Consider the following 10,021-nt stretch of genomic DNA (forward strand, 5'->3'; position numbering starts at 1 on the left):
TTATTGTAGATCCCTTAGCAAGATGCCTTCTCCTTGGATCTCCATCTTCTTGGTAATTATTTTGCCTTTAGTAATCACTCATAAGCCTCCATGAATGACCTTGGAAAACTAGGCTTGTGGGAGCCTCCATTAGATGAGAACACTAACCTTAATTTTCTAGAGAGAGAAAATATATTCCTTTTCCCTTCTTTCAAAAATTCACCCCCAATATACATAGACCATGTATATATATATATAGGCAATATAAAGATAAAGAAAAGGAAACAATAAATCATTCTTAATCTCTAATTCACATGTCACAAATCTAATAGGATTCCAATATCAAGTTGGGCTATGGGTGAGAATCATTTAGGCTTATTATTTTATTAGTTACAATAAATTAATAATTAGCACGGTCCATGGACTCAATTCAATTAATTCATAAATTAATTTCTACTCTACTAAAAGAAATTAATTGAACTCCAATTAAATAATAAATAACCTCTAAGTCAATGTTGTACTTTGACTCCTCTATGCATAATTAGTTATCAGATAAATAAAGCCATCAATCCGACTACTTAATTAATATATTTATTTTGGTACCATTGATTATTTCTGGCTCGATTACAATAAAACATTTGTTTGACAAAAATAATAATTTAAATAAATAAATATATAATAAATCATTTTGTCTAAAAACACACGAAGACCTTCGAATTTACTTTGTGATCAACCATAATCAATACAAAATAAATGCAAGTAGTAATGATGCAAATATTAAAAATATAACTCTTTAACTATTAATTACATAATTACTCAAAGTGTCGGTTTAAGGATCTTGAAGTATCCGCCGAACAAATCAAAGTAATTATTAATTAAAAAAAGAGTTTATACTTTTCTCATACTTAAGAGTCAAATGACATGATAGTGATAGGGAGCAATTGCATACGATGGCTCTCGCAATATCTCTCAACCTAATGCGGATCCAGTTCAAGTCTTAATTAATTATGAGTCCATCCATAATTACCGATTATGAACAATTTATGATTACTATTTATATTCATGTATTGATCGCCATCACATACATATATAAATATTTCTTGTAATCAAGTGGACACTATCAATTCTATAATGAATTGAAACATAATACATTGAATTCACCAATTGTATCAAGCATAAATATTTCAGAAATGTTAGGAACATATGTCACTATAATCCAAATAGGAATTTGCTATGTCAGGTCATATAAATCCCAACAGCTCCCACTTACCCTCATAGCCAATTCAAATTACATCTAACTCCAACGTTATCCAGGTGATGATCAAAACTATTGATCGATAACACCTTTGTTAATGGATTAACAAAGTTGTGTTCCAATGCAATGTTCTAGCCATGAGAATATTTTCTTGCCGGACAATATCATGTAGGACGTGATACTTTCCTCTCAGTGTACCTTGTTCCTCTATGGAACCTTGGGTCATTGGTTTGGACTACTTCTGCATTATTGTCGCAATATAGCTCGATAGGCAGGCTAGTATGCTCCACAACCTCTAAATCAGTGAGATCAAGCCAAAAGGCTTCCTTTGCTGCCTTTAAGGCTGCAATGTACTCCACCTTCAGGTTTGAGTTAGCAGTTGAAATCTGCTTAACAATCTACTAACTGATTTCCCCTCCATTGAGTGAACATACATTAAGTCATGAACATCATAGTATCTACTTCTGATTGGAAAATAGAACTATCATACCTGACTGGAACCACATCATCACATCCATAAATGAGTATGAGATCATTGGTTCTCCTAAGGTATTTTATGATATTTTTCACAACATACCAGTTATCAAGTCCGAGTTCGGACTGATATCTACTGACTATCCCTACTGTAAAACCCCTAATTCTCAAAAGGATATAACTGGAATTTATTTATTTATTTTATATGCATTTTAATTGATTATTTGATTTTTGTGCATTTGAAATTGTTATTTATTTTATTATTTGCGTAATTGATTAATTGTGAATTATTTATTTGTTTTACTTTAATTATTTAATTGTAATGGGCTATGTGTTTTAATTTAAATTGGTGTATTTGTGATTTAATTATTTGATTATTAGTGACTTAATTGACGTGTATTTTTGGTAGCTTAGAGTATTTATGTGTGTTGTATTTATAATTATGTTTAGGATTTAATTTATGTATAATGGGGTAGCCGACGTATTAATGGGTTGGGATTAGGGTTAGGGTTTATAATTATGTTTAGGGTTTAATTTATTGTGTGTGCATTATGTGTTTCATTTTTCGTAAATTATTTAAGATTGGGAATGCGGTTTAGTTGGGGACACAAGTATGTGATCAACCAACTACTGTTTTGGAGGAATAACGTTAGTTACGCTAGGATTTTGAGCTTGTGGTCATAGGATTTGGTAAGTATATCTACCTTAAGCCAATTTAATGAACCTAGATATGCGTGGTTATGGTATGTTTTTAGGATGGGGTAAGTAGACTAGTAGTTCGAGTCAAATGATATAAATTCATTTAATAAACTGTAAAGTCACGATGATTTATCGGAGGAACTGACTTAGCTGAATATCTTTTCGAAAGTTTTATACAGGTGTTCCCAAGTCAGCAGGAGGATTTTGTACTGGTTTAAGTACTAATTAGAACGACATCGACTGAGGATAGTAGACGGATTAACTATTCATCGGTCTATCCTTAATCAAGAATTTGGTTCATAAGGGTGTGTCGTTAGAAGGAGTTACCGGAGTTGCATATTGATGATGAAGCAAAGTCTCTTCATTGGCATAAATAAAGTGGATTTTTTTTTTTTTTTTTTAGGGTCACAATTTGCAACAAATAGTTGTTACTCAGAAACTGTTGACTAATTGGAGGCTGAAAAGATTCCATATGTATTTGAAGTTAGACAAAATCGAAGGAGGATGTAAGGACAGAGGTTCATAACTCTTAGTTCTTAATGGGTCTTGGAGGAAACATGATACTTCGTAAAAGGAAGCAGATGTTGGTACGGCAGGTAGGAAGAGGGACATAGTGAATTGTCTCACTGTCTGATATCTAGTAGGTAATCTAGGGGGACTGTCAGAAAACATTAGATCCTTGGGGCAATTCTCAGGCTAAAGCAGGACTGACAGAGTAGTTTCCACGGATCTAGATGAGAGATTACTGATTTTACGCAAGAGTTGGGATTCTGGTTGGGATATAGGTTGACTGATAAAATTATATCAGTTTCTTTTTGTCTATTTGGAATTGGTAAGATTTCAGTTCATACAAATAGCACGGCTCACTAGACGGCTTAGATGGATAGATGTGGTGATTTACGCTTTGCATTAAATTTCGTCTGGTGGAAGTTATTGGGAGGATGCTAATCTTATCAACCGATTTGGTAATTGAACCTTCGGTGATTAGTGCGAAATTAGTTGAGTTTTAGCATGTGTGAACATAACACTTACTATTACTAAGGAAATTGGAAAGGTCAACTTGGAGTGTTGGAGCTGACCCTGGTTAGCAAAATGGAAGATTGATACTTGGATGTCATTGGAGGTTTTAGCCACTTCCTATGTCAAAATGGGAGTAGGACTCAGAAGGAGTGGATGGTTGGTCGAAATTACCAACATTGGTTGGAATTTTAATCCTCTATGGATTAAGTGTGGTGGATAGAGCAAGTTCGCTGGTGGATATTACTTCTAGTACTATTTACTTGGAAGTTTCTTATCAGTTTTACATTGCACTGATAACGGAGTCATATCATATGGTTACTCATTATAGTAGATAAAATGTGTTATGCTACAGGAATTTTCTAAAGATGTTGGAGCAACAACTATGCGTCGCATTTCTAGACGGGAACTTTGATCAAACTATTATCGTTGATCATGGAGGATATGTTTCAGGTATTTCTCTTAAGTGTGAATGGGAAATTGAAAGTGTTACTTCGCTTTTCGGTTATTATCTGTGCCTGTATTGGCACAAGGAGGTTAGTGTGACCACGTTTGGGGTTTTAGATGCTACGTAGTGCAGTTCTCTCACTTGTTGGTCTGAAATGGAAGTAAGGTTATACAATAAGACCTTGACTTTATTTAACGGATACATCGGAGAGAAATGCTCTCTTTTATAAAGGACTGCGCGCGGTTTGGAGGCGGTAGTCGGATTTTATAAATAGTTGAACTCGTGCAGTAGAGTTTTATCAGGAAATGGTTGGTTGGAATGTCTTCCGTGTAGGAAGCAATGTGCTGTTTGGAGGAAGGTCAGTTTTAAATATTAAATTGACTTTTCACGGTTTTTGTTTCTCAGATTAGGCAGTAGCCTATAGTTTAGCGTTACCGATTTGTCAGGCGCTGTATGCCTAAGAATTTTGTGCGTATATTTTAAGGCACTCGGAGGACTATGGATTGGTATCCTGGTATAGATATTGGGTAAGGATAATTTGTTATGCAAAACGACCTATGTGTAGTTTGTGGTGTTTCTTAACTAATGGAACCATAAATTTTTTAAAAGAATGGGAATTCAGTGGAGTCCATAAACAGAGGCAAAAGTCCACAACGGAATGGAAAGGAATTTAAAATAAAAGAATTCTGAATTTCGTGAATTCCGAGGACGGATTCCTTTTGTTAGGGGGGAAGAATGTAATACCCCTAATTCTCAAAAGAATATAACTGGAATTTATATATTTATTTTATATGCATTTTAATTGATTAATTGATTATTTGATTTGTGTGCAATTGAAATTATTTTTTATTTTATTATTTGCTTAATTGATTAATTGTGAATTATTTATTTGTTTTACTTTAATTATTTAATTGTAATGGGTTATGTGTTTTAATTTAAATTGGTGTATTTGTGATTTAATTATTTGATTATTAGTGACTTAATTGACGTGTATTTTTGGTAGCTTACAATATTTATGTGTGTTATATTTATAATTATGTTTAGGGTTTAATTTATGTATAATGGGGTAGCCGACGTATTAATGGGCTGTGATTAGGATTAGGGTTTAGAAGGAACCTATATATATATATATAAGACAGTAGGGTCTGCTAGGTTACAAACCCTATTCACGACATAGTATCTTGAGAGGAAAAACAGAGGAAAACTAGAGAAGAGAGAAACAGAGAGGTTTGAGGGGAAAATACAGAGAGCTTTTAGCTATAGACTGAAGGTGTGCCACAGAGGAAGGAAGAGGTTGATGGTGGAATAGAACTGGAGCAGTAGGAAGGTTGCCGGTAGTCGTCCGTTCGTCGGAAACTCCACAGACGGCGGTGAAGATTTCAAACCGGAATCTTAAGGCAAGTTTCATTCTATCTCCTTCCTGTAAGCTTGTGTTCTGTGCATTCTATATAGTCTCCAGGAATTTAATTTAACTATTAAAATGGATGTTTTATGCATGATAGAGTCTCTGTACAATTTTAGACCCCTGTTCGTGTTTGAAACTATGAACTGTTGTGTTTCTGTTTTAAATTTTTGTCATAAATTTCACAAGAGAATTTGAGGAGTTTTAGGATTGAATGAACTTGAATTGAACCCTAGGAATGTAAGAAAAATTCTAGAACGGAGGGTTGAACTTCGCCGGACGCGAAGAAGACAAACGGAGAAAACATAAACTGTTGTGATCATGGTTTAAGCTTTTGCTAAGTAATTCATGTTGGAATTAAATACGTTTCTAGGCTTGTTAGGACTTAATTTGAACCTTAAAAATCTTTAACAAAGTTGGGACAGAGGATTGAGACTTGGCCGGACGCGAAGAAAGTAACACAGAGGAAGCAGAGAAGGAAAAACGAAGGCTGGAGAAGTGGAGGCGGCTCCACCCTTCAATGGAGGCGGCTCTATTGAAGTGGAGCTGGCTCCACAAAGTGTTGAGGCGGCTCCAATATGGGTGTGGAAATTACCAACATTGGTTGGAATTTTAATCCTCTATGGATTAAGTGTGGTGGATAGAGCAAGTTCGCTGGTGGATATTACTTCTAGTACTATTTACTTGGAAGTTTCTTATCAGTTTTACATTGCACTGATAACGGAGTCATATCATATGGTTACTCATTATAGTAGATAAAATGTGTTATGCTACAGGAATTTTCTAAAGATGTTGGAGCAACAACTATGCGTCGCATTTCTAGACGGGAACTTTGATCAAACTATTATCGTTGATCATGGAGGATATGTTTCGGATATTTCTCTTAAGTGTGAATGGGAAATTGAAAGTGTTACTTCGCTTTTCGGTTATTATCTGTGCCTGTATTGGCACAAGGAGGTTAGTGTGACCACGTTTGGGGTTTTAGATGCTACGTAGTGCAGTTCTCTCACTTGTTGGTCTGAAATGGAAGTAAGGTTATATAATAAGACCTTGACTTTATTTAACGGATACATCAGAGAGAAATGCTCTCTTTTATAAAGGACTGCGCGCGGTTTGGAGGCGGTAGTCGGATTTTATAAATAGTTGAACTCGTGCAGTAGAGTTTTATCAGGAAATGGTTGGTTGGAATATCTTCCGTGTAGGAAGTAATGTGCTGTTTGGAGGAAGGTCAGTTTTAAATATTAAATTGACTTTTCACGGTTTTTGTTTCTCAGATTAGGCAGTAGCCTATAGTTTAGCGTTACCGATTTGTCAGGCGCTGTATGCCTAAGAATTTTGTGCGTATATTTTAAGGCACTCGGAGGACTATGGATTGGTATCCTGGTATAGATATTGGGTAAGGATAATTTGTTATGGAAAACGACCTATGTGTAGTTTGTGGTGTTTCTTAACTAATGGAACCATAAATTTTTTAAAAGAATGGGAATTCAGTGGAGCCCATAAACAGAGGCAAAAGTCCACAACGGAATGGAAAGGAATTTAAAATAAAAGAATTCTGAATTTCGTGAATTCCGAGCACGGATTCCTTTTGTTAGGGGGGAAGAATGTAATACCCCTAATTCTCAAAAGAATATAACTGGAATTTATATATTTATTTTATATGCATTTTAATTGATTAATTGATTATTTGATTTGTGTGCAATTGAAATTATTTTTTATTTTATTATTTGCTTAATTGATTAATTGTGAATTATTTATTTGTTTTACTTTAATTATTTAATTGTAATGGGTTATGTGTTTTAATTTAAATTGGTGTATTTGTGATTTAATTATTTGATTATTAGTGACTTAATTGACGTGTATTTTTGGTAGCTTACAATATTTATGTGTGTTATATTTATAATTATGTTTAGGGTTTAATTTATGTATAATGGGGTAGCCGACGTATTAATGGGCTGTGATTAGGATTAGGGTTTAGAAGGAACCTATATATATATATATAAGACAGTAGGGTCTGCTAGGTTACAAACCCTATTCACGACATAGTATCTTGAGAGGAAAAACAGAGGAAAACTAGAGAAGAGAGAAACAGAGAGGTTTGAGGGGAAAATACAGAGAGCTTTTAGCTATAGACTGAAGGTGTGCCACAGAGGAAGGAAGAGGTTGATGGTGGAATAGAACTGGAGCAGTAGGAAGGTTGTCGGTAGTCGTCCGTTCGTCGGAAACTCCACAGACGGCGGTGAAGATTTCAAACCGGAATCTTAAGGCAAGTTTCATTCTATCTCCTTCCTGTAAGCTTGTGTTCTGTGCATTCTATATAGTCTCCAGGAATTTAATTTAACTATTAAAACGGATGTTTTATGCATGATAGAGTCTCTGTACAATTTTAGACCCCTGTTCGTGTTTGAAACTATGAACTGTTGTGTTTCTGTTTTAAATTTTTGTCATAAATTTCACAAGAGAATTTGAGGAGTTCTAGGATTGAATGAACTTGAATTGAACCCTAGGAATGTAAGAAAAATTCTAGAACGGAGGGTTGAACTTCGCCGGACGCGAAGAAGACAAACGGAGAAAACATAAACTGTTGTGATCATGGTTTAAGCTTTTGCTAAGTAGTTCATGCTGGAATTAAATACGTTTCTAGGCTTGTTAGGACTTAATTTGAACCTTAAAAATCTTTAACAAAGTTGGGACAGAGGATTGGACTTGGCCGGACGCGAAGAAAGTAACACAGAGGAAGCAGAGAAGGAAAAACGAAGGCTGGAGAAGTGGAGGCGGCTCCACCCTTCAATGGAGGCGGCTCCATTGAAGTGGAGCCGGCTCCACAAATTGTTGAGGCGGCTCCAATATGGGTGGAGCCGGCTCAACTTAAAATTGGAGGCGGCTCCAATTTTGGTAATTGCCCAGAACGTGTTTTTTTTGTGATTTTTGGACTGCAGGGGCTATAATGCAATACTGAAGTTTAGTTGGGGGTTTTAAAATATTATATATAACATATTTAAAGACCCAGGAGTAATGGTTTAGGCTGTGGGTAAGGGACATCATGAATTATAAACATAATTATGCATGGTGTCAAGGAAGGAGAAATATTTAAATTTCTAGTTATTTAAGCTAAATGAATGGACTGAAAGGGAAGTTGTTCTTGGGATTTTACATCAATGACCTATATAATCTAATCAAGTTCTAGGAACGATGGTTTCTGCTGTGGTTATAGATATCATGAACTTTAGATAAAAGTTACATGCTGTCAGGAGTTGAGGGAATTTTAATCACTAGTTTTGTTTTAATCCAATTTATATGGATCTGTATAAAATACTTTTGGGGGTTTTATATAATGTGTAGTTTAGACTTCTGAGTGTCATTATATCCGGCACAGGATTTGCAATTGAGAATTAAAGGGACGTCATGAGATTTGAAGATTAATTTACATGCCGTCAAGGATTGAGAATGATTTAAATGCTAGTTTTCGTTTTAGCAATGTAAATGAACTAGTATGGAAGTACTGGTTGGGAATTTTTTTTATTATAATATGTTCAGGTTAAAATTCTGAATATTATTATGTCATGCCATGGATGTTAAATGAGGAACTGCTAAAAATACTGTTCATTTAATTATGTGAATATGGATGATTTAAATTGTTGATTATGTTTTAGCAATTTAAATGGAAGTTTTATGGATATAATCATATACTGGATGCATGATGGGATCTTAATAATATCTGTTTTCTATTATACTGGTTTCTGGATATATTTGATGTTCATTTGAATGTGCATCATCTGTGGATCATATGCATGTATGTACCGGTATGGGACGGTGACATACGGAGGGACGGATTAGATCAAAATGCTAATTCCAACCCAATCATACATACGGAATGGATCAATTAAAATAGTTAACTCCTATATGAATGCATGTCCTGTCAACTAAAACAGTTGAACGACATAACGGATGGTTGCTTTACTTTTTCTTTATTAGGAAGGATTTAAATATATATTTATGATATCGTGATACGAGCTTGAGTCTCCTGATCACGGTTAGGGTGCGTATATCGCCTAGGATGGATAACTAGGCCTAATGATGTTTCCCTGGTTGTTCTACTCGGGTTGAGACGGATTATGTGGGCTGGTGAACGTCTTATAGTGTGTACTTATATCTACATGGACTACTTTAGCTATTGTTGAGCTATCTAGGATGTATCTGCGTATCGGGTTTATGTACGGATTGCAGTAGATTAGAACTTGCATATGGGCCTGACCTACTCTTATTTTTCAGGTGTTCGTCAGTACCAGGCTTAGAGCTTGATCGTGTTGATGCAGATACAAACATTCACTCTTCCGCTTACATAGGACTTCCTTTCTATTTTGGTTTTGGATTTTTAATTCTGTAAATTTATTTAAGGATTTGGAATTAGGGGTCCACTAGGTGGATTCCTGAGTTGTACGGATTTTAATTATATTAATTTGTTATTTAAGGTTTAAGGATTTTCATTTTAGTTTTCTTTCAGCGAATTATTCTTTTATTATTAATCAAGTTTTTTTTTTTCCTACTTGTTTACATATTAATTGTTTGGTATCTCTCGGATCTGTGCCCGGACTTGATCACCCGTGGCTCTAGAGTCGAGGGGTATCACACCTACCATATAGCGGATGTCTTGTTTGGTATAAACCATGGCACATATGAGACTCTCATATGCCGAAGCATATTGTTCCAGTCTCAGTTGCTCAATCTCCTCTGATAGTCTTGAAAA

The sequence above is a fragment of the Cornus florida genome, unplaced genomic scaffold, assembly GCF_030987335.1.
Source record: "Cornus florida cultivar Cherokee Brave unplaced genomic scaffold, ASM3098733v1 CherokeeBrave_3.0.0_Hap2_Chr05, whole genome shotgun sequence".
Classification (NCBI taxonomy): Eukaryota; Viridiplantae; Streptophyta; class Magnoliopsida; order Cornales; family Cornaceae; genus Cornus; species Cornus florida.